The 26,881-nt window shown below is 41.1% G+C and overlaps 1 protein-coding gene across 2 annotated transcripts in view; it reads left to right on the forward strand.

The window, feature by feature from the left end:
• The first annotated feature begins 2,654 nt into the window (after positions 1-2,654).
• Positions 2,655-26,881, forward strand: part of frmpd3 (FERM and PDZ domain containing 3) — a 113,051-nt gene continuing 88,824 nt past the window's right edge. Inside the window, exon 1 of one of the 2 annotated variants that reach the window (XM_058063146.1) lies at positions 2,655-3,164. The gene's annotated coding sequence lies outside the window, so the exon portion shown is untranslated. The remainder of the gene's footprint in view (positions 3,165-26,881) is intronic. The other variant, XM_058063148.1, reaches the window with a different exon arrangement.

The raw sequence follows: 26,881 nt of genomic DNA on the forward strand, positions 1-26,881 counted from the left end.
GGTGTGAAATGCACCATAAGTTGAACGACTTTAGTGTACTATTTCTACAAAATGTGCCTGCCGGCGTGAGTTTCATGTAAGCACAGCCTCTCCTTCTGCTTACACTCCCAGAGCTTTAGGCTTCTCTGTCATATTGACAAGGCTAACGGCGGCTTGAACCGCTGTTTCCACATAAATCCCACATTGAAGCCGAACCAAAGGCTCTTTTAATTTGGGATGCGACAAAGATCCCCAGAAGGGAGGGATTTTGCTGAAGGGATAAAAAACCCAAGTAGAATGCAAATATAAGAAGAAGACTTATCTTTCTTTATCCTTGCATCACAAGAAGGGAAGATGAAGAGGTTGTTTAGTATGCACCTCTGCTTTATAAATGTCCTTGCTTTGTATCAGATGGGTGTTAGTGGCTGCGTTTCAGAAGTCTTTCTTCCTGTCTCTCTCTCTCTAGGTTTTATCCTATCATGTGTCTTTTTCATTATTGAAGTCAAAATAGAATACAGTGGATGCTCAACAAGTCAATAAAGTGATGTCCGGTTGCATTTGAACAATAACAGAGCTTTGTGGATTTTGCCTCTATATTTCAAGTTTTCAAGTTTTTCATGTTTAACTCTTAGATGCACGAGTGACTGGACCCTACACTCTTCCATAAGTGGGTCAAAAATGACCCATACTAGAATCAATGTGTTTTTATGCCAATTTTGCCATTTTGGTTAGGAATAATCACTTGTATGATATTTAGTATTATATTTAGGACCACACAAGAATGATTTCATGTTAGAAACAAAGTGAGGATACATTGTGTGTTACATAAAGTTAAAAATGTGAACGGCATGATCTCAAAAAGAGGAATACCTGGAATATAAAATGATAAAAAATTTTCATTATGAAGACTAATTTTATCTGTATTATTTATACTATCAGTTGTATATTCCCATGTCCCTTTTTTCAGGAGCACTTTAAACATCAGACCACATCAAACTATGTAATTAAATTTTACAGTTTTGTTGTTTTGTTTTTTTTACTAAATAAGACATCTAAAAAAAAAACCTTAAACTGTATTATGGAAAGCAGGAAGTGAACAAATGTAACAGTTACTGATTGTAAAAGTACCAGATGGAGGAGTAGGATTTAATAAGCTTTGCTTCTTCCTACTCCTTTTGGACATGTGGAACTGTGAACTGATTATGGGATGCATTCAATTGTAATCTGATGCATGTTCAAATGAAATAAAACCATTACCATTACATCTGACTTACAAGTCATGTTGCCAGTTTGTATGTTAAAAGTTGAAATATTTAGAAAGCAACTAGCGGGCCGGATTCAAACGCTTAGTGGGCCGCATGTGGCCCCCGGGCCGTAGTTTGCCCATCTCTGTCATAAACCATATTTAGATTTATAAATGAGGAATCTGATGTCGCAGAAATTTAATTTACTTTGTTGGGGTCTGGAGGGCTGCACGGTGTACGAGTGGTTAGCGCACAGACCTCACAGCTAGGAGACCAGGGTTCAATTCCATCCTCAGTCATCTCTGTGTGGAGTTTGCATGTTCTCCCCGTGCATGCGTGGGTTTTCTCCGGGTACTCCGGTTTCCTCCCACATTCCAAAAACATGCTAGGTTAATTAGCGACTCCAAATTGTCCATAGGTATGAATGTGAGTGTGAATGGTTGTTTGTCTATATGTGCCCTGTGATTGGCTGGCCAATACATTCACCGACCACAAAATTAGGTACACCTACACAGCCAATGACATGAGTTTGGATTGACACCATCAGATGAGTACATGTTTTTTTTTTTTTAACATGGCTGTCAAATCAGCATTTTTAATCAAATATATCAGTTTTGAAACTAATTAATCACCAATGAGGCTGCACGGTGATCGAGTGGTTAGCGTGTAGACCTCACAGCTAGGTTAATCGGCGACTCCAAATTATCCATAAGTATGAATGTGAGTGTGAATGGTTGTTTGTCTATATGTGCCCTGTGATTGGCTGGCGACCAGTCCAGGGTGTACCCTGGCTTTCGCCCGAAGACAGCTGGGATAGGCTCCAGTACCCTCCACGACCTTTGTGAGGAAAATCAGTAGAAAATGAATGAATGTTAGGTCTGGAACCAATCAACCATGATAAACAAAATGACATTACCAAAAAAAAAAAGTATCCCTGACAGTCTAAATACTTCATCTTTTACTTCAATTCCTTGAAGTATTAGCATCTCTCTCATGGTTTAATGTTGCATGGAGCATATTTATACATCATGTAATCTCCCTGGTTATGCATGCACCGATGCAAGTACTTGTTAATGCAGTAGCTTCACAGGTCTGCACATCTCCAACGTGAATTCTCCACAGGAAGAATTGCATGCAATGAATTGCTCATGTAGTGCGGCTGAAAATGAAGATACATTTTTGTGACACACACACACACACACACACACACACGCTGTGGGAATTGGTGACTATTAACTCCGGTACTGCCATGCAACCCTGATTGATTGATTGACTGACAGAGCGGGTGGGAAAGCGTTCCCCTTTTCCCTACAGTATACCTCCCTCCTTCCCTTGCTTGCTCCTAAATCCTTTCTCTCTCCGCTTTACCTCTGCGCTGCTGCTCTCTCTCTTTTTCTCTCTCTCTCTCCTTCACATTGCTTCAGCATCTCAGAGCCACCAGCTGCAAGCCAACAAGCAGGCAGGCAGGCAGCAGCATCATCAGCGAGGGGTGAGGCACGCTTTTCACGCACAAGTGGACTTACATGCAAACACACACACACACACACACACACACACACACACACACAGGAAGCATAGGTATCATGTCCAGTGCCTGCATGCTGACCTGTAGTAAGGGGAGGTGCTCCGCTTGCAGCTCCATGTCCGCTTCAGTCCTCTAAGCACCACCCATTTGCCCTCCTCCCACCCACCTTGAGTGCTGCTTGATGTTGCGGCTGGTGAGGGGCTGGCTGGAATGACCCTGGAGAAAGCAAGCGACACAAGAAGATGATGTGTTCAATAAGGCTGCCGGCAAGGAGGAACGCCTGATACTTCATCCTGGAAAGAAAGGGGGCTGACCTGCTCGGCACATGCATGCCCATGTAGGAGGGCATGGCCGTATAGAGCGAGGGTCTTCATTAATCAATCTGGACTAAAGGACCACGACAGGGAAACACGCAGGTAAGATATATTTGTATTCATATTGACGAATCACACAAGTAAGCTTGTTTCTGTAGGTTTGCTTATCTGCTGAAGGTGTGTGTGTGTGTGTGTGTGTGTCCTGTTCTGCTGCGCTGCCATTGATTAGAAGGCAGAGGGTTCCGTGGATGAGCACTGTGGCAGCATAATAATGGAAAATGTCTCCTGGAGGACATGGTCCAATATCCATCACACGTTTGAGGATAGGCTGTGTTGATGGAGAGTTTTACACGGGGGAGGTGGAAGAGGGGAAGAAAAGGGAAAGTGGCATTTTGTGTAATTCATGTGAGTGTCATGTCCTTTGGGCTTCTGCTGTTTCTGTTGGTTTTATTGGGAATATATATATTCTGGAATACTTATTTCTAAATGTGCTGCAAAAAAGGTCAGTAAGGATAATTCATAATGGCGCCTACAGAGAACATACTAACTCCTTATTTCTAAAATTACAAATACTTCAACTTGCTGATATAGTTCATCTTCAAACAGCTAAAATAATGCATAAGGCTAAAAATAACCAATTACCTAAAAATGTCATCCAATACTTCTCTACAAGAGAGGAGAAATATGATCTCAGGGAAGAACTACATTTGAAACACTTATATGCTAGGACTACGTTAAAAAGCCATAGCATTTCAGTATGTGGAATCAAACTATGGAATGGATTGAGTAAGGACCTCAAACAATGCACAACGATGAGCCAATTCAAGAAACAATACAAGCAGTTGATGTTTGCTAAATACAAGGATGAAGAGTCTTGAACCAGTCATGATGTGCTATATATATCACTATATTGACACTTACTATGGTACCCATTATGTCATTGGATGGTCATATCACCTTGTACTTCGGTACGAGGTGCATTATTAAAAAAACAAACAAACAACGTAAACTGTATTATGGAAAGCAGGAAGTGAACAAATGTACATATACATAATACAGGTATTACCTAATATAATAGATATAATAGATATATATAATAGACAAGATAAGCAACAATAAGACATACTGTAAGAAGTCACCATTGTTACCATATTGGGAAAGCAGGAAGTGAACAAATGTAACGGTTACAGATTGTAAAAGTACCAGATGGAGGGGTAGGATTTAATAAGCTTTGCTTCTTCCTACTCCTTTTGGACATGTGGAACTGTGAACTGATTATGGGATGCATTCAATTGTAATCTGATGCATGTTCAAGTGAAATAAAACCATTACCATTACCATTACCATTACCATTACCATTACCATTACCATTACCATTACCATTACCATTACCATAATTGGGTCCTCATTTCTGCATCCTGGGGTCGAACCTTAAAGCTCTCAAGCCGGAACGTGACATTTTTTCTTCAATGGAACAATAGAGCTTGAAGTTGTGCAGGGGTGTCAAACGGCAGCTGGCTATGTGGAAATGTTGGAGGGGGCATCCGTCATGACTGAAGGCTCTCTGTGTGGTGATGACTGACTTTTTCAAGTATAATTAAAACCATATATAAATTAAAAAAATTACCATTACCAATAAATAAAAACCATTACCATTACCATTACTCATCAAAAAAGCTGCCAAATGTGGAGTCTGAAGGTTTGTTCATATCCATAAAGTAACTTTTCAATGGCTGCCTCTGCATATAATAACACAGAACAACCTGGAAGGAAGCGCTTCCTCCAAATTCTCCTCTAACGCACTTAGGCTCATTACATGACTGCAAAACGGTTACCATGCTTTTCATTTTCAACACATGTCAAAAAACAGAAGCGGCAGCGGCCCCTAAAGTGCATTTCAGAGATTGGCTCGGGGTAGATGTGCTTATTCAGTGGCGCCCGTGGCTGAGAGAGATGAGCTGTCTGCTGCTGTTGCGTGGAGCATACATCACCGCATGCAGGGGCTGGAGACCCCGGGAGGAATCAACAGAAGGAAAGCCATTACTTAGATGACCAGGCTCCTCTGATCTCATCATGTGACCGGGCAGGTTATGGAGACACTGGACATTGGCGGGTAGAGGAAATGAGACAGGTCGAGAGATAGAACGTTGTCTTTAATGCTGGGATTTATTCTAGATTGCCGCACATTGGGTATGCCAGAAATACCAATATGTTCTATTACAAGGTTTGTTTCAGGGAGAATTGTGAAGGCCGTAAAGCATCCATCAAGAAGCCACTCAAGCCGACAGTGGCCAGGCTGCAAAGTGACGTGGGCGGCGTGGAAAGGTTGATTTGATGTTCTTTTTTTTTACAGTATTCAAAGTACGTGCACATAGGTTCCCGTAGGACTATGACAACAGTCGCTGGGAATAATCAGGAAACAAGTCTCAGGGAATTTTTCTGTTAGCTTCAAATATCAAGAGTTAAGTTAATTGGGGGCGGTACGGTGGTTGAGTGGTTAGCACGCAGACCTCACAGCTAGGAAACCAGGGTTCAATTCCACCCTCGGCCAACCCCGTGCATGTGTGGGTTTTCTCTGGGTATGAACGAATGAATAATAATAATAATAAATAAATAATCATAACTAAAGGTTCGGCCGAGTGGTTAGCGCGCAGGCCACACAGCTAGGAGACCAGGGTTCAATTCCACCCTCGGCCATCTCTGTCTGGAGTTTGCATGTTCTCCCCGTGCATGCGTGGGTTTTCTCCGGGTACTCCGGTTTCCTCCCACATTCCAAAAACATGCTAGGTTAATTAGCGACTCCAAATTGTCCATAGGTATGAATGTGAGTGTGAATGGTTGTTTGTCTATATGTGCCCTGTGATTGGCTGGCCACCAGTCCAGGGTGTACCCCGCCTATTGCCCGAAGACAGCTGGGATAGGCTCCAGTACCCCCGCGACTCTTGTGAGGAAAAAAGCAGTAGAAAATGAATGAATGAATGAAATTAACGTTAAGGGGCTGCACCGTGGATGAGTGGTTATTATGTAGACCTGGGTTAGAATCGCAGAGCATGTGAAGGATCATAGCAAGTCAGTAGATCAGGGACCTGGGTTTGATTCTTCGCTTGCATGTTCTGTGAGTTTTCTCCAGGTACTCCGGTTTTCCTCCCACATTCCAAAAACATGCTAGGTTAATTGGCGACTCCAAATTGTCCATAGGTATGAATGTGAGTGTGAATGGTTGTTTGTCTATATGTGCCCTGTGATTGGCTGGCCACCAGTCCAGGGTGTACCCCGCCTCTCGCCCGAAGAGAGCTGGGATAGGCTCCAAATGTAAAATAAAATCCATTCACTTTCCATGCACTCAAACAGGTCGAGTCGAATGGTTACCAAAGAGCTCAATTTTGGTCTCATGTGATCACATGACATTCTCCCTGACTTGAGCGAGGAGACCTTCCAGGCACTGCAGGACCCCAATCCATTATAGCAGTGTGTTACTCACAGTTTGCCTGTTACTGTGATCCAAAACCCCTGACATCCTTAACAAGCTCATTTTCTGTAATTCTGGGCTGATTCCTCCTCTTTCTCACAATCATGCTTACCCCAGGAGGTGAAACCTTTTGGACTGTTTAATTGACTGTTGACTTACTGAGTGTTATTTATGAATTATTGTGCCAGAAATAGTTTTTTTTATTTTTTTTTTATTTGGGCAAATATATGAAATATTACAGTGCATATCTTACATGAATCAAAATATAACTTTCCATTATTTACATTTGTAATCAACTATCTGATCACAAGCCCAAAAGGAGTAGACTGAAGCAAAAGCATATAAATGCCTACTCCTTTTTGCAAGATATAATCATGTTCATGCCACAGTCTTGTTTTCCCCTGTTATTATTATCATTGCAAAATTATTATTGTTATTATCATATCATTATTTTCATTATTGTTATAATTTTTATCATTATTATTATTGTTATGATCATTATCATCATTATCATTATTGTTATAATTTTTTATCATTATTACCATTATTATTATTATTGTTATAATTTTTTATCATTATTACTATTATTATTGTTATCATTATCATCATTATTATGATCATCACTAATTTTACCATTTTCATCATTATAGTTGTAACAATTTTTGGATTTTTTAAAATTTTTATTTAGTTTTACAGACTTCATTCCACCCATGTCTACATGCTAACCACTCAATCACCGTGCGGCCCTCATTCATTTTCTACTGCTTTTTCCTCACGAGGGTCGCGGGGGTGCTGGAGCCTAACCCAGCTGTCTTCGGGCGAGAGGCGGGGTCCACAAATTTCCCCACTGAGGGACGAATAAAGGCATATCTTAATCTTAATCTTACACCCTGGACTGGTCACCAGCCAATCACAGGGCACATATAGACAAAGAACCATTCACACTCACATTCATACCTATGGACAATTTGGAGTCGCCAATTAACCTAGCATGTTTTTTTTTTTTTGGAATGTGGGAGGAAACCGGAGTAAAACATAAAACCCACACATGCACGGGGAGAACATGCAAACTCCACACAGAGATGCCCAACGGTGGAATCGAACTCGGGTCTCCTATTCATGCATGTTTTTGGAATGTGGGAAAACCCACGCATGCTCGGGAGAACATGCAATCTCCAAACAGAGATTTTAACCCAGGTCTACATACTAACCACCCCTTAAGGTTAATTTGATATTCTAAATTGTCCATATGTGTGAATGTCTGTTTATTTAAATGTGTCCTGCAATTGGCATAGCGACCAGTCCAGGCTGGGTGTATCATAAATGGATTATTGGATTCACATTACAGTTTAACACTAAAACATAATGTGCACCTGGTTCCAATTAAAAGCTCTTCGTGACAGGCATGTAATCCAAAAAGTTAAACATCTCAGCACGGATATGGCTTACTAAAATATCATCAACTGAAGCCTTGTAAAGCTCTCAAGTCTGCGGCACAATAGAGACATTTAAAAACAGGCTATAAAAACACTCAGGGCCCTCAGTAACAATTAACCATTCACAACAGAGGCTATTTAATTGAGAAGCATTTCTCACTAATTGTTACGCACAAGCCTTAGAGGTACATGTGAAGGTTTTCAAAGGACTTTATCTCCAGTCTTGTTAGCTTTGATGTTTTCATACAAATATTAGCTGGGGTGAACAAGGCACAGAATTATGATTTCATGACATCATAAACAAATTTACATTCAAAATCTGTGTGCAACTACTGTCATAATAATTTAAATTCAGTAGCAAAAACAGCAACCTGGGGGCTGCACGGTGGTTGAGTGGTTGGCATACATGGCTCACAGATAGGATACCCGAGTTCGATTCCCAGGGTGTACCATGCCTCTCGCCCGAAGACAGCTGGGATAAGCTCCAGCATACCCCCATGACCATAGTGAGGATAAGTGAAGATAAAATGAAAGGATGGACATATTCCATATAGATTTGCATCTGTTTTTCATAATATTTACATTTATTGACCTATTTTGCATGTTCAACTTTAATAACTTCCTGCACGGTGGTAAGTTGTTCGTGCCATAGGCCTCACAGCTAGAAGACCCAAGTTCAATTCCACCCTTTACCATCTCTGTGTGGAGTTTGCATGTTCTCCCCGTGCATGCGTGGGTTTTCTCCGGGTACTCCGGTTTCCTCCCACATTCCAAAAACATGCTAGGTTAATTGGCGACTCCAAATTGTCCATAGGTATGAATGTGAGTGTGAATGGTTGTTTGTCTATATGTGCCCTGTGATTGGCTGGCGACCAGTCCAAAGTGTACCCCGCCTCTCGCCAGAAGACAGCTGGGATAGGCTCCAGCACCCCCGCAACACTTGTGAGAATAAGCGGTAGAAAATGAACGAATGAATGAATGCACGCTTCTGCACTCTGTGTGTATGCTAGCAGCCCCGCCTCCACCCATCAAAACAAACTGTATGCCTGCAAAAGGGGTCACTCCGTTTGTCTATATCAGGGGTCTCAAACTCAATTTACCTGGGGGCCACAGGAGCTAGGGTCTGGGCAAGGCTGGGCCGCATCAGTTTTTCCAAAAAACAAAACAAAACACCCATTTATTAAAAACAGAAAAATATACAAACTTTTTCAATGCTTTGGTTCCGATTTTCTACAATAAAAGCTCTGATAAAACATTCCACTGTTCTCAAATATCTTAATTTTTATTTTTCTGCACAAAATAAAATGAAAAATAAATAAACAAATCAAGAATAAAGAAAACCAATCAGTAATAAATAATAATAATAATAATAATAATAATAATAATAATAATAATAATAATAATAATAATAATAAAACAGCAAATAATAATAACTTAAGAAGCCACATATAGTTGGTGGGTAGACAAATTATTTTTTTCAGATTAAAATGAACAAAGCATTATTAGAGCCCTGTAGACATGACAAAACACGACTATAGTCACATTTATACTCTTTTTATTTACAACATATTGCGTAACTGCAGGGTCTTGAGACACATGCTAACTCGCAAACTAGAGAGCTAGCCACCTAAACGGTAGCCTTCAAGTTCATTCATTCATTCATTCATTCATTCATTTTCTACCGCTTTTTCTTCACGAGGGTCGCGGGGGGTGCTGGAGCCTATCCCAGCTGTCTTCGGGCGAGAGGCGGGGTACACCCTGGACTGGTCGCCAGCCAATCACAGGGCACATATAGACAAACAACCATTCACACTCGCATTCATACCTATGGACAATTTGGAGTGGCCAATTAACCTAGCATGTTTTTGGAATGTGGGAGGAAACCGGAGTACCCGGAGAAAACCCACGCATGCACGGGGAGAACATGCAAACTCCACACAGAGATGGCCGAGGGCGGGGACCGAACCCTGGTCTCCTAGCTGTGAGGTCTGCGCACTAACCACCAGACCGCCGTGCCGCCAGCCTTCAAGTTATTTCCTTTTAAACTTAAATAGCCAAAAACTTACCACTTCCACACGGATAGGGAGGATAACTATTAACAGTTATTTAACCTTTAACATGAACATTAATCAAACGTAATAATTTTTTCTGGGTACATGATACCATACAGCATCCATATCAAACTTGCGCGGGCCGCACTAAAATTAAACTTTCATATCAAGGCGGGGGCCTCAAACTAGTATCCTGCGGGCCACATTTGGCCCGCGGGCCGCGTGTTTGAGACCCCTGGTCTATATGTACAGCCTTATGAAATCCATTGTATTTTTTTGCATATTCCCCTATGCCGGTAGTGTCTTGTCTGTGTTGTGCACTCAGAACTTGTATGAGGAGGAGTTTCAAAGTTTTTGCCAACTTTTTCCGGTGTTTCAAGTCGCCCGTTTTGACATGTTAAGTTCGGTACGGGGTGTCGGTGAGTGTTGGTGATGACATTCCTCATTCCTTCTCTTCACAATCTGTCACGATCGGGCTTCACCCTTCTGTGACAGCCCGTTTACTTTCTTCTGTTCCTCTGTTCCTTGTTCATGCCCTTACTTTGAATTCACTTCCTCTGTTGCTGTTCTGTTTTCCGTTGCTTTCAATTATCTCCCACACCTGTTTCCTATTTGTGTTGCCTATTTAGTTCAGGTGCGAGCTCCCTTCTTTGTCGGTTCTTTGCCGTGTTTTGAGTTGGACTTGCTAGTGCGTCATACAGCTGCATAGCATTAATAAATATATTAGTGTCTTTTAGTTCTTTGTTTTTATTGTAATTGGTTTTATTTTTTATACTTTTATTGCTTTGTTTCTTGTTTTTAATATTTTAATATCTATTTTACTATTTTATTTCTTAAATGATCTTTTGGTTTTGGATTTTTACTTTTTATTTTTACTAGTCTGTGCAGCACTTTGGAAACTCTGTTTATAAAATGTGCTATATAAATAAAGTGGATTGGATTGGATTCAATATTTTTACCTGCATTTGGGTCCTTATTTCTGCATCCTGGGGTCGAACCGCAAAACTCACAAGCCGGAACGTGACAATTTCACTCACATTGTGTCAGTTTTGCCTAGATTTTACATTAAACTGAAGACTCATTCTCAACATATCCATACATCCATTTTCTATACCGCTTATCCTCACAAAGAGTCATGCTGGAGCCTATCCCAGATGACTTTAGGTGAGAGTCGGAGTACACCCTGGACTGGTGGCCAGCCAATCACAGGGCACATATAGACAAACAACCATTCACACTCACATTCATACCTATGGATAATTTGGTAGTGTAATTTATTTGTACCGTTTCAGCACCCGAGGAACTGTCCATCCCATAGAACCATAATAAATTTGCTTGTTATACAGGAACCAGAAAGTTGCCTGCAAACTAAAAAGACTCCAAAAAATAACGCCTTGATACGTGTCTTCTCATGGGACAGTATTATAGAAATGAAACTGTATGTACTACAGTGTACAGATCATAGTGCATATGTCCAAAATGTGTCGATATTTGGTGCTACAGTAAACCTCGGATATATCGGATTCAATTGTTCCCACTGGTTTTGTCCGATATAAGCGAAATCTGTTATATGCGTATACCGGAAAATGTGCGTTTTACACATATATCGGATTTATATCCGGTATATGCGTAAATCGGATTTTATCCGTTATAAAAAGGCACTTCCTTGACGATATTTCCAATGTATCTGGACGCGCAGGCGACGCTGCAAACGCTGCAAATGATGTCGTATAGCGGCCTGTCATGATTCGGCGAATCGGAGCGCCACGATGCGGCCATCCGATATATGCGAGGGAAATTTAATGGAAATGCATTGGAACGGGACTGGAGATTTTGTCCGAAATAGGCAAAATCCGTTATAAAAATCCGATATATGCAATGAATTTTTATTGGAAATGCATTACAGAAAAATCGGTTCTTTTTTATCTGTCCGTTGTGAGCGAATTTCCGATATATCCGAGTCCGATATATCCGAGGTTTACTGTATCTAGCATTATCGGAATTCTCATCCACTTCCATGATGACATCACTGGTGGATCCGGTGGATGTTCGACACCTTGCGCTCCTCCACCCTCCTTTCAGCTTGCGGATACCCCACAATTGGGTTCCAGTCTGGAGACATACTTAGCCACTCCATCACCGTCACCTTGGCACTTGTCATCTTGGAGGCGTGTTTGGACTCCTGTTGGAAAACTGACACGCAGCCAAGTTTCTCAAGGGATTGGGATTCATGCTCTGCTTCACAGTGTCACAGACAGTACATGTTGGAATTATTGTTTCACCCAATAAACCACAGCTCCCTTGTGCTGGCAGCACTCAGAGACCAGACCCTGCTTGACATTGCAATATACGATAATAAAAAAATACACAGTACATGGTATGAAAACATCCTTCCGAAGATGTTATTTGGTGCTCCCGGATTTATTTGCACACCTTACTGGCTTACGAGGTGACAGGTGTTATTGTTTCCCCTCCACACCTGATGGGTGTACTGATACGATGTCAACACAATAACTGCGGCTCATGATATCACCTCCCCCCTGTCAACTGTAGGTGACACAGGCTGCAGGTTTCTGTTTCAGGAAAATCCGTGATGCATTTGTGTGGTTGGTATAGTTGGTCGTCATGTTGCTCCAACTGGCGGTACACCAGACTTGTGACGATTCATGTATTGTTGATCTCATCTTGAAAATAACAGTCGATACACCACTTTCTTACTGTCACTCGTATTTAATGGCCGTCTGCAGCAATACGCCTCTCATGCGTCTTCATGGCTCCATAAAAGGGGAAAAAAGCACTGACAAAAAGACCAAACTGCTCTCAGGCAACTGCAACTAGCACTAGTTTCAATCAACTGGGTTCTTGATTGATGCAAAATGAATACCCAACTCAAAATCTTGCATTTGACAAGAAAGAACTGCAAACTCATAAAAAAATGGTTCTTTTCAGAGAGAGGAAGATGGAGGGTTGTATGTGTCAACCTTGACAACTAGTGGCATTTATCCTCTGTGCTGTATTGGTTCCACTTAGCTCTGTGTGGTCTTTTTTCAACCTTAAAATGCAACTAGGGATTGCACGGTGGTCGAGTGGTTCGCGCATAGACCTCATAGCTAGGAGACCCAAGTTCAATCCCACCCTCGGGCATCTCTGTGTGGAGTTTGCATGTTCTCCCCGTGCATGTGTGGGTTTTTGTCCGGGTACTCCGGTTTCCTCCCACATTCCAAAAACATGCTAGGTTAATTAGCAACTCCAAATTGTCCATAGGTATGAATGTGAGTGTGAATGGTTGTTTGTCTATATGTGCCCTGTGATTGGCTGGCGACCAGTCCAGGGTGTACCCCGCCTCTCACCCAAAAGACAGCTGGGGTAGGCTCCAGCTGCCCCAGCAACACTGAGGAAAAACGTGTGTCGTCTCAGAATAGAAATGAACAACAGTTCCGGCAGCACTCATGCAGCCCCAGACAATTGAAAGGTATTACCTTAACCTTCTTTATGGTTATGGACACTGTCCCATAAATACAATAAAAACATCATTTTGGTCCCTAAACATGAGACTTGCCCCGCCTCTCACCCAAACACAGCTAGGATAGGCTCCAGCACCCTTTCATTCATTTTCTACCGCTTTTTTTTTTTTGGAGCCTATCCCAGCTGTCTTCGAGCGAGAGGCGGGGTACACCCTGGATTGGTGACCAGCCAATCACAAGGCACATATAGACAAACAACCATTCACACTCACATTCATACCTATGGACAATTTGGAGTCGCTAATTAACCTAGCATGTTTTTGGAATGTGGGAGGAAACCGGAGTACCCGGAGAAAACCCACGCATGCACGGGGAGAACATGCAAACTCCACACAGAAATGCCCGAGGGTGGAATTCAACCCTGGTCTCCTAGCTGTGAGGTCTGTGCGCTAACCATTCGACCACCGTGCCGCCCAGCCCCAGACAATTGAAGGGTATTATCTTAACATTCTTTGGTCATTTTGGTCCCTAAACATGAGACTTGCCCCGCCTCTTGCCGAAGACAGCTGGGATAGGCTCCAGCAACCCTTGCGACCCTTGTGAGGACAAGCGGTAAAAATGAAAGAATGAATGAAAATGCAACTATGAAAACCCTGCAGCCTTGAAAGCATCACTCATCACTCAAAACATGCCATCACAACAACAATGGAGGAGAATGAAGATCTCCTTTTTGGATTGTGGAAGAACTTAGCTCAATAGGCTAAGAACAATGACCAAGTTGAGCCACGGGGCGAGTAGAAAACAGCCCCCGCGTCTCAGTACAATACCGTAAACTGTCCTTGCTACGAGGCTAATGAATATGCATATTATGTCTCTTTTTGCCAACACATCTGAATTTCACACTTGCAGCTCTGCATTGTTGTGTGAAATCCTTACCTAACTTGGCCAGCATCCCAAAACTATCAACTGGGAATCGGAAGAGAGAAACACTTGAAACCAAAATAAAACCACGCTCTTACACAATATTGAACGACATAGTAGAGCTATGACTGATTTAAAAAATCACTAATACAATACAAAGGGGGCAAAAAAAACATAGTATTAATCTTGTTTCCATGCAATTTACACAGTCAGTGACATCATCCACTCTTGTCACATGTCGAACACCAAAGCAGGCAATTAATGATGCCTTCAAATGTGCATGTATGTAATTCCGAGATAAAAAGACATTAATTCCAGCGAGTCGGTTTCATGTCCTCTCTTCTGTCATAGCAGTAATAACAACCACCGGCGTTACATGTCAGAACATCATAAAAAAGCCCACCTAACAAGTCTTTCTGCAGCCATATAGGAAACGAATGACTGCGGTGTTTTCTCCATGCTCTCTATCTTTCTCTTGCTCTTTTCTGGTACACATCGAACTAGCTTTGCAGTCTTTTTCATTTGTCAACAGAAGACAACAATGTCTTAAAATGTATACCATAGGAAAAAACATACATTTTTCAGGAGAGGATGGTTTGGGGAAAAACAGCTCGAGGAGAAAGAAATGTGCTCCGGTGGGATAAATGAGGAGCTCAGTCAGGTAGACGGGCACTGAAACATTGAAGAGATCTCTACCCTCCGTCTATCTGCACTCCATTTTCCGCACATGGAAATCAGGAATAAAGCAGTGTAGGGAATATTATTTAGATTTTTTATAATCATATTTTTATACTTCACCGACACTGCTTTGAATGTGTCTTATATAGTCAAAGATATAATAATGGTTTTATTTCATTTGAACATGCATCAGATTACAATTGAATGCATCCCATAATCAGTTCACAGTTCCACATGTCCAAAAGGAGTAGGAAGAAGCAAAGCTTATTAAATCCTACCCCTCCATCTGGTACTTTTACAATCAGTAACTGTTACATTTGTTCACTTCCTGCTTTCCTAATATAGTTTGTTTTTTAAAAATTATAAATTTAGAAATTTAGAAATTTAGAATGTAAAAATGTAAAATGTAAAAATTTTCAAAATTTTCAAAATTTTCAAAATTTTCAAAATTTTCAAAATTTTCAAAATTTTCAAAATTTTCAAAATTTTCAAAATTTTCAAAATTTAAAATTTCTAAATTTTTATTTATTTTTATTTTTTGTCACTTACCGAAGTACAAAGTGATATGTGAAAAACTGTCCAATGAAAAAATCCTTACATTATACATATGTTCCTTACTGTGTACTGTTTTTAGAATGTGGGAGGAAACCGGAGTACCCGGAGAAAACCCACGCATGCACGAGGAGAACATGTAGACTCTGGCTGAGGGTGGGATTGAACTCGGGTCTCCTAGTTGTGAGGCCTGCACGCTAACCACTCCAACGCCGTGCAGCCGCCTCCATTATTGTGTGCTTACTAATTGAACATATTTTGTGTCCATTATAAGACTGAAGACTGACTCTTATATTTTGTCGTCATCGTTGATACAAACTACCACCCTTTTTTTTTTAGCAGGAATTCTAACCAGCAGCGTCTTTATAATTGCTTCCACCTTCTACTTCCACCACTGTGCATTTGAATTGGTCTCTTTCTCACTACATAATCATCATCACCATCAAGTGAGATGAGGTTGGTGAGCGCAAGGTCACAAGACGCTTTTGTGCTTGATGGCATTTTGGTATGCAGGGTTCGGAATGGAATACAGCCCAGGAAGGCTCCATGTCTGAACAACCCTGGACTAATACTACATATCACTACTGTATGTTTATGGTGCTTGTGAATGTGTACACATGGCTCATAAACTATAAGTAGATAGAGTCCATAGGTATGAATGTGAGTGTGAATGGTTGTTTGTCTATATGTGCCCTGTGATTGGCTGGCCACCAGTCCAGGGTGTACCCCGCCTCTTGGTCGAAGACAGCTGGGATAGGCTCCAGCATCCCCTCATAAGTGAAGATAAAATAAAAAGATGGACATATTCTATATAGATGTATATCTGTTTTTCATAATATTTACATTTATTGACTGATTTTGGTTGAAGTGGTTAATGTGCAGGTCTCATAGCTAGGACACCCGGGTTCGATTCCACTCTTGGGCATCTCTGTGCGGAGTTTGCATGTTCTCCCCGTGCATGTGTGGGTTTTTTCGGGGTACTCCGGTTTCCTCCCACATTCCAAAAACATGCTAGGTTAATTAGCGACTCCAAATTGTCCATAGGTATGAATGTGAGTGTGAATGGTTGTTTGTCTATATGTGCCCTGTGATTGGCTGGCGACCAATACAGAGTGTACCCCGCCTCTTGGTCGAAGACAGCTGGGATAGGCTCCAGCAGCCCCCGCGACCCTCGTGAGGAAAAGCGGTAGAAAATGAATGAATGAATGACTGATTTTGGATGAAGTGGTTAATGCGCAGGCCTCACAGCTAGGAGACCCAAGTTCAATTCCACCCTTTACCATCTCTGTGTGGAGTTTGCATGTTCTCCCCGTGCATGCGTGGGTTTTCTCCGGGTACTCCGGTTTCCTCCCACATTCCAAAAACATGCTATGTTAATTAGCGACTCCAAATTGTCCATAGGTATGAATGTGAGTGTGAATGGTTGTTTGTCTATATGTGCCCTGTGATTGGCTGGCTGGCGACCAGTCCAGGGTGTACCCCGCCTCTTGGTCGAAGACAGCTGGGATAGGCTCCAGCACCCTCCGCGACCCTCTTGAGCATAGCGGTAGAAAATGAATGAATGTAACTTGAATGTCCAATAAAATAATATACAATACATATCAGTAATTATCATAATTATACCTAAAAAAAGCCTGACTGTACACATAATGTACATACATGCAAAAGCAATGGAAGGGCTGTCTAAAAATAAAAAAATAAAAAACTTAGATGCATTTCAGTATTACACTTGAGTGGTGAAGTGTAATTTACTTTTAAGCCATTTCGTTATAAACAAGACAAAAACAGTGGAAACGCAAAGAGGCCGATGTACAATGTACATGCCAATCTAGCATAACTTGTCTTTGTTGTCTCAAAGGAAGCATTGTCTGATCGTTTGAGTGTGTGACAAAATGTGTACATGCACATGCAGTTAGGTTATTACACAATGTCGGTGATGCACCAAATGATGTTCCTCATTCATCCTTTCAAAGAGTCACCTTCACACATCCTTTCAAGTGTTTATATGTGGCGCTATAACAAATTCACTCGCACAGACAATCGTTTATGTGGAATAAACCGTTTTTTTGCCTGCTGTCAGCTACACACATACAGTATGATGGTCCCTGGGCTGCACGGTGGACAAGTGGTTAGTGCGCAGACCTCACAGCTAGGAGACCGGAGTTCAATCCCACCCTCGGCCATCTCTGTGTGGAGTGTGCATGTTCTCCCCATGGGTTTTCTCCGGGTACTCCGGTTTCCTCCCACATTCCAAAAACATGCTAGGTTAATTAGCGACTCCAAATTGTCCATAGGTATGAATGTGAGTGTGAATGGTTGTTTGTTATTTTTTTTTCTTTAATATTTATAACACTAAAATATTTTTTTTCATAGTATTTCAAGTTTATTCTTGTAAAAGTTTCATTTTCACATTTTGACTTTATTCTTCTAAATTTATAGTACTTTTTCCATTGTGCTGTTTTTATTTTTTTTTTATTTACCATTTTGCAATGTGGAACTATTTTCCAACAACGATGTTGTTTGGTCTAGAGACACTAGTGACACTAGGACAAGACAGGAAGCAGAACCAGAGGTAGCAGAGATGAGGATGCTGAAGTTCTCATTGGGAGTGACCATGATGGATAGGATCAGGAACGAGTACATGGCAGGGATATTACATGTTAGAGGCCTTGGAGATAAAGTCAAAGATGGATGGATGGATGGATGGATGGGTGGATGGGTGGGTGGATGGGTGGGTGGATGGATGGATGGGTGGGTGGATGGATGGATGCAGAAGACAGAGTTGGATGGAGGAGATTGATTTGCTGTGCCGAAAGAGAAAGAAGATTTTCCAACTATTTTCATTTTCTTCAATTTTCTTCTCTGTAAATTCACTCAATAATGCCAAAAAAAACTGCATCTTTTTTCTTTAACATTTCAACTTTATGTAACTAAAATTACATTACCTTTCCTCATAATATTACGGCGCCATAAAATTATGGAAAAATAGACGAGAAAAGGTAAACAATACAGGTTTCCCAAATCATTTACACAACAACAAAATCCTAAAACCGTGAGTCCTCAAAAATACAAACAATATATTAAAATGCTGAGATGAGCTAAATTTCATTTTTATTTCCCTGCAAGGGAATTTGAGTCATCTCCAATCCTTCAACAAGCCAAGGAACCAACTGTTGGAAAAAGAAAAAAAAAAACCTGCCATTCAAGGAAAGAAAGAAATGGGATTTACATATTTCATCCTCCGTGGTGCATGACATAATTAAAAGATTAAAGGAATCTGGAGGAATTCCAGTGCATGAAGGGTGGGAAAATTAGCTCCACACTTGTGATCTATGATCCCTCAGATGGTACAGGAAGAACCGCAGATTGTCAGTGATCATCTACAGCTGATATACAGTACATGCATAATGTAGGTGCCAAAATATTATAAATATAAAAATATAAATATTCTACACTATTCCTATAATATTCTACACTGGTCACTAGCTGTTAGCAATGTTACTGTAAAGTTTAGTTAGACACAAAATCATCTGACTTGGTCGCCGGGAGCAACAAGCTGCTACTGCAGGTTTGAAACATCAGGCACATAAAATCCCAGAGGTCACTTCCTGTCCGCCGCCACTCGGCTCCACTTGGGGACGCATTTATAGCAACACTCACATGATTGGGCAATGCAAATTTAAAGGTGACTATAGGGATGCTATTTCATGTCTAGAGGGCTCTAATAACAAACAGGTTTCCGATGCTCTAATTACAAAAATTTGTTATTTATATATTTATTTATTTACTGTATATGGGGCGGCAGACCCAGTGGTTAGTGCGCAGACCTCACAGCTAGGAGACAAGGGTTCAATTCCACCCTCGGCCATCTCTGTGTGGAGTTTGCATGTTCTCCCTGTGCATGCGTGGGTTTTCTCCGGGTACTCCGGTTTCCTCCCACATGCCTGCACGGTGGACGAGTGGTTACCGTGCAGGCCACACAGCCAGTTTCCGTTTCCTCCCACATTCCAAAAACATGCTAGGTTAATTAGCGACTCCAAATTGTCCATAGGTATGAATGTGGCGACCAGTCCAGGGTGTACCTCGCCTCTCGCCCAAAGACAGCTGGGATAGGCTCCAGCACCGCCCCCCGTGACTCTTGTGAGGAAAAAGCGACCCACACAGAGATGGCCGAGGGTGGAATTGAACCCTGGTCTCCTAGCTGTGAGGTCTGCGCGCTAACCACTCAACCGTGCCGCCACAACAACAACATAGGAAACCAAAAACGTACCACTTTCCATACTAGTAAATGGGAGGATATGTTTTTTTGTAAGGTAATGACTCTTCCACACACACACACAATGACATGCAAGATTTAAGTTCACCCCTTCATTAATGTTTCCTCCTTCTTGACATCACGGATCTCTTATAGTGTGACGTATAAAAATGAACGCTACTATGGAGCTGGAGGTGATATGTCACCGCGTGGAACTGATAGCGGTGTGAACAGCTGCTGGTTAATTAATGGTGCGCCCGTAAATGTGGGCTGTATGGTCTCCAGCGGCTGAGTGAATTCTCTGGGGAAGGACGGTAATGAAGTGCACTTAGACCACCTGCCAAGGGAGCATAGCCGTGATTAAAAGTCACCAAGAGCTTCTTCTGACTTCAACACCTTCTCTCCACAGAGGTACGATATATAATCAATTGATCCGAGACGTAATATACCTGGGAGTTATATATACCCTCACATGTATATTCACGTGTGGTAAACAGCATGTTTGCCTCCAGGATGATAAGTCTCATCTGAAAGGGATGAAGGAATAAACTGTGCTTGTTTGAACTCAACATTGGTCTCAAAGGTGAAAAATCTGGATTCAGACAAATCCTCACCTAATGGCCTGTCATTCCTCATGGGAACATGGTTAGCATCCGTCCTGTAAATTCTAGCAGTGTAGGAATTGCTGACAAATATGCTGACGGCAGCACACAGCTCATGAATAATGCATTTACTCAATAAAATCTGAATAAGACAATAGAAATCGGGCCTGATGGGATTTGTGCACGTCAAAGTATTTTTTTTTAATAATAAGATGTAATCATTTTTGGTGAAATAACACAAAAGGAAATTGCCTAATGCAAATTGTTGTTGTGTTTGCAATAATTTGAAGATGCAGAGACGGGACTTACGGGAGGGCAGCTTGACAGAGGCACGTAAACGTGACCAAGTATGACCAAACAACGCACACGCCTGATTAAACTAAATAGGATAAAAGTAAAGGCGCACAGAAACAGTAATAAAAATAAAAATAAAAATAAAAATAAAAATAAAAATAAAAATAAAAATAAAAATAAAAATAAAAATAAAAATAAAAATAAAAATAAAAATAAAAATAAAAATAAAAATAAAAATAAAAATAAAAATAAAAATAAAAATAAAAATAAAAATAAAAATAAAAATAAAAATAAAAATAAGACACAACTCATAAAGTAACCTTCTGGTGACTTAACTTTCAAATGTAAATACTTTATTACTCTTTTGAGTTCTGTTCCTTACTATATCACAACATACCTTATCTAATTGTGATATGAATTATTATATACAAACTATTATCTATTCTCTATTCATTATACAGCCATCCCTCACTTATCATAGTTAATTAGAATTCCTGTAAGGTATAATTCAATATTAATAAATTGAATATTTTTGTAGTTGAGCATAGAAAAACTGTTTATGACCTTTATTGAGATTATTAAGAGTCCTGTAAACATGTCTATAGTCACTTTTATACAGGTATTATATAATATAATAGACAAGCTGAGCAACAATAAGACATACTGTAAGAAGTCGCCATTGTTACCATATTAGGAAAGCAGGAAGTGAACAAATGTAACAGTTACTGATTGTAAAAGTACCTGATGGAGGGGTAGGATTTAATAAGCTTTGCTTCTTCCTACTCCTTTTTGGACATGTGGAACTGTGAACTGATTATGGGATGCATTCAATTGTAATCTGATGCATGTTTAAATGAAATAAAAGCATTACCATTACCATTACCATTACCATTACCATAGTGGAGAATAATAAATAACTTTTTACCAAACATGTGCCACCACCATTATTCCCCATAGTAGTTGCGTGTTATTGTCATACTGAGCCGTCATTTTAGTGTCGGCACCATGATCATAGTTAGCTTTCTGTCTAGAACAGAAAGTTCATGGGGGGGGGATGACAAGCTGACTGCTGCTTCAATGCTGGCTACTGCTTGCCCAATTAAAGAGCCACTCACAACAAGCTTAAGTGTCTCTGACTATCTCCCCAGGGTGCGTGGGCCATACTTACACTAAACTTTGATGTCAAGTAGGGTACCGTGAGTTTGAAAGCCCTGAACTAAGTCATTGTCATTACAATATCAGCGAGGTAATCATTTAACAAAACATTAATTATGCTTGCAGTTGCAATGTTGAGGGCGAAATATCCCCTAAATCAGGGGTCTCAAACTCAATTTACCTGGGAGCCACTGGAGCTAGGGTCTGGGCAAGGCTGGGCCACATCAGGTTTTCAAAAAAAAACAAAAAACAAAACGCATTTATTAAAAACAGAAAAATATACAAACTTTTTCAGTGCTTTGGTTCTGATTTTCTACAATAAAAGCTCTGATAAAACATTCCACTGTTCTCAAATATCTTAATTTTTATTTTTCTGCACAAAATAAGATGAATCAATCAATCAGTAAAAAAAATATAATAAGAATAATAATAAAACGGCAAATAATAAAAACTTAAGAAACCACATATAGTTGGTGGGTAGACAAATTATTTTTTTCAGATTAAAATGAACAAAGCATTATTAGAGCCCTGTAGACATGACAAAACACGACTATAGTCACATTTATACTCTTTTTATTTACAACATATTGCGCAACTGCAGGGTCTTGAGACACATGCTAACTCGCAAACTAGAGAGCTAGCGACCTAAACGGTAGCCTTCAAGTTATTTCCTTTAAACTTAAATAGCCGAAAACTTACCACTTCCACACGGATAGGGAGGATAACTATTAACAGTTATTTAACCTTTAACATGAACATTAATCAAACGTAATAATTTTTTCTGGGTACATGATACCATACAGCATCCATATCAAACTTGTGCGGGCCGCACTAACATTAAACTTTCATATCAAGGCGGGGGCCTCAAACTAGTGTCCTGCGGGCTACATTTGGCCCGCGTGCCGCGTGTTTGAGATATACAATATACAATAAGGCAATATAATCAGTAGCATTAACACAGAAATGGTTTGATACAGCTATGGTAGTACATTATTACAGATATTGAATGGATATTGGATTTGAAGCCAAATTACTCCGAAAGAGTCGCCAGCATGGATATTATTCCTGAACAGACTTTCAAGAATCCATATTTACATTATATAAATATTCACAATAGTGAAGCTTACCGACATGTAAAAATGCATGAACTGTGTTTATCGCCTACTTTGTAAGAGAATATTACATTTCACACCAGTTTGTCTCTGATAGATTCTACGCCAATCATTTCTCACACTCTCAACAAGTGTTACTCCTTTGTGGAAGGCACCTTTCATCTGAAATGAGTCCACACAAAACATGAAAATCACTTTGCATACAGTACTGTATCGCTATAAATCAGATTTTGTAGAAATGTGATGCTGCAGCCATCAAATCAGCGAGCTGTTGCTTTGTTTAGAAATACACCGATTGGACACAACAGCATTCTAAACCTTAATTTATTACAATAATATTATATTCAATACAAACATTTCTGTCAGATTTATGGTTAAATGTACTGCATCTCATGTGTACATCCGTTTTACAGGGTCAGGCAAAATGATCTGACACATTTGTGGGTTAAATAAAAGGCAAATAAAGTAAAGTAATTTTGCCTGACCCTGTATTTAAGCAATCACTTAATTGTGTCATCTCAGACTATCAGACTAGAAATGAACAACAGTGCCGGCAGCACTCATGCAGCCCCAGACAATTGAAGGGTATTACCTTAACATTCTTTATGGTTATCGACATAAATCCCATAAATACAATAAAAACATAATTTTGGTCAGGCAAAATGATCTGACAAATTTGTAGGTTAAATAAAAGGCAAATAAAGTAAAGTAATTTTGCCTGACCCTGTATTTAAGCACTTAATTGTGTCATCTCAGACTAGAAATGAACAACAGTTCCAGCAGCACTCATGCAGCACCAGACAATTGAACGGTATTACCTTAACATTCTTTATGGTTATGGACATAAATACAATAAAAAAATCATTTAGGTCAGGCAAAATGATCTGACACATTTGTAGGTTAAATAAAAGGCAAATAAAGTAAAGAAACAAAAAAGTGTTTTTATTTTTTTCCGTTTCTTTTTCCGTTGCAGACATGAATTGGACTAGTGAGCATCGCACTTTCATTGTGGAAACGTTTATCAAAACAAACAAATCTGTAACTGCAACACAACAAGCGTTCCGTTTGCGCTTCAATCTTGGTAGACGTGATCCCGTACCAGCTGGAAACACCATCTCATTATGGGTTACCAACTTTTAAATTACTTTTAAGTTACCAATTTTTAAAACATAATGAAACTCAATTGCATTATATGAAAACACCTTTTTGTTTCTTTACTTTATTTGCCTTTTATTTAACCTACAAATGTGTCACATCATTTTGCCTGACCCTGTATTTAAGCAATCATTTAATTGCGTCATCTCAGACTAGAAATGAACAACAATGCCGGCAGCACTCATGCAGCCCCAGACAATCTTAACATTCTTGATGGTTATGGACATAAATCCCATAAATACAATAAAAACATCATTTTGGTCCCTAAACATGAGATTGCTAAAGAACTAATATACACACACGACACGAAGTACAAGAATGCAGTGTGTACCTCCTGCTGGGTGGAATAATAGTGTATGCCTGTGCAGCCACACGGCTGGAAAAATAACATGGCTTATTAGTCAACTTTTAGGACTTTATCGTGTTTTCCAAGCAGGTTTTTCCTCTTTTGGTCCTCCACATACAGTAAATAAAAAATAAATAAATAAAAAACCTTAAACTGTATTATGGAAAGCAGGAAGTGAACAAATGTAACAGTTACTGATTGTAAAAGTACCAGATGGAGGGGTAGGATTTAATAAGCTTTGCTTCTTCCTACTCCTTTTGGACATGTGGAACTGTGAACTGATTATGGGATGCATTCAATTGTAATCTGATGCATGTTCAAATGAAATAAAACCATTACCATTACCAATACCATTACCATTACCATTACCATTACCATTACCATAAATGCATGAGCAATACAGTTCATTCTAGAGGTTAACCACTGTGGCACACTGAAAGATGAGTTCCAGTTGAGCCATACATGCAGACAAACCAATTATTGTACGTGAATACAATTTGACTGTTCACGTGGCTCTATTTATATCTCTGTGCATGTCTATTTACATGCAAATATGATTTACTTTATTATGTATCATTACACAGTCAGTCATGTGCAGATCAATTTTTGGTCCTGACATATCATCCATTTTCAATACAATGGAATAGAATAGTGTTTAGGGTGCGCGGCGGTGCGCGGCGGTGCGCGGCGGTGCGCGGCGGTGCGCTGCTCACGAAAGTCCATTTAAAGGCAATGAGGCCTTCATTTGATTGGTTGTGATTACACTTGGCAGATCAATTTTTGGTCCTGACATATCATACATTTTCAATACAATAAAATACAATAGTCTTTAGGGTGTGGGTGCGCAGCGGTGGCGGTGGCGGTGGCGGCGGTGGTGGCGGTGGCGGTGGCGGCGGCGGCGGCGGCGGCGGTTAGCGGCAGTTAGCGGTGGTTAGCGGCGATGTGTGCGGCGATGCGCGGCGGTGCGCGGCGGTGCGGGCCGGTGCGGGGCGGTGCGGTGCGGTGCGGTGCGGTGCACTGCTCACGAAAGTCCATTTAAAGGCAATGAGGCCTTCATTTGATTGGTTGAGATTACACTTGGCAGATCAATTTTTGGTCCTGACATATCATACAGTTTCAATACAATAAAATACAATAGTGTTTAGGGTGTGGGTGCGCAGCGGTGGCGGCGGTGGCGGCGGTGGCGGCGGTGGCGGCGGTGGCGGCGGTGGCGGCGGTGGCGGCGGTGGCGGCGGTGGCGGCGGTGGCGGCGGTGGCGGCAGCGGCGGCGGCGGCGGCGGTGGCGGCAGTGGCGGCGGCGGCGGCGGCGGTGGCGGCGGCGGCGGTTAGCGGGGATTAGCGGCGGTTAGCGGCGATGTGTGCGGCGATGCGCGGCGGTGCGCGGCGGTGCGGGGCGGTGCGGGGCGGTGCGGGGCGGTGCGGGGCGGTGCGGGGCGGTACGGTGCGCTGCTCAAGAAAGTCCATTTAAAGGCAATGAGAGGCCTTCATTTGATTGGTTGAGATTACACTTGGCTTATCTCCTTCCTCTTTGCCACTTGGAGGGAGGTGTGGGTGCGTGGCGGTGCGTGGCGGTGCGTGGCGGTGCGCGGCGCACGAAATTTGCAAGTGCGCTGGCCACACTCTGTTGGTGCAGCGTTGGCGCGGTGCAAGGTGTAGGCAAGGCAGGTGCTCCGCATCTTTTTTTGTCCTTTTTTATCTCGTTTGTACGTTTTCCTGTTTTGGACGACCTTTTTTTGTTGTTATCTGGAAGTAGTTCCTGCATATTGAGTCCCAGACCAGCTCACACCGTTCTTGAGTCCTATAATTCTACCTTTTAAGGTTGACTGTAAATTGAGGGACAGAAAAGCACCGTTCCTGCATCTTTATTCCTCTCACACCAGCCTCCATGAGCCATTTGTGGGACAGTAAATCAGTGTAGACCCACTGCAGTAGCTTTAGAGCTGCGCTGCAAGACACAAGCAACACTTTTTGCACTCTCCATTGTCAGTGATTTACTTCTCTTGTGAACTGAAAAACAGCGATGACGGCAAACTGGGCAAGTTTTTGCCAAAACAGCTTCCACCCCCTTCCAACAGTTTGATAAAAAAAGATCCAAAAGAACATGTTCATTCATGACGCATGAACATCATCAAGGGAAGCTTTTATCCAGAGAGGACACTCAACATTTGTGAAAATGCTACATGCCTATTTTTATCTCTGTTGTTGCTTGAAACCGGACGTGTATTTGTTATCATGGCGTCCCGTATGCATGTGATCGTAGAGCAAGGCTGTCGGGACAAAAGCAGAAGGCTTCACACGGGCAGATGTTCCTCTTCAGATTATGATCTCA

Source organism: Doryrhamphus excisus, chromosome 23, assembly GCF_030265055.1.
Source record: "Doryrhamphus excisus isolate RoL2022-K1 chromosome 23, RoL_Dexc_1.0, whole genome shotgun sequence".
Lineage (NCBI taxonomy): Eukaryota > Metazoa > Chordata > Actinopteri > Syngnathiformes > Syngnathidae > Doryrhamphus > Doryrhamphus excisus.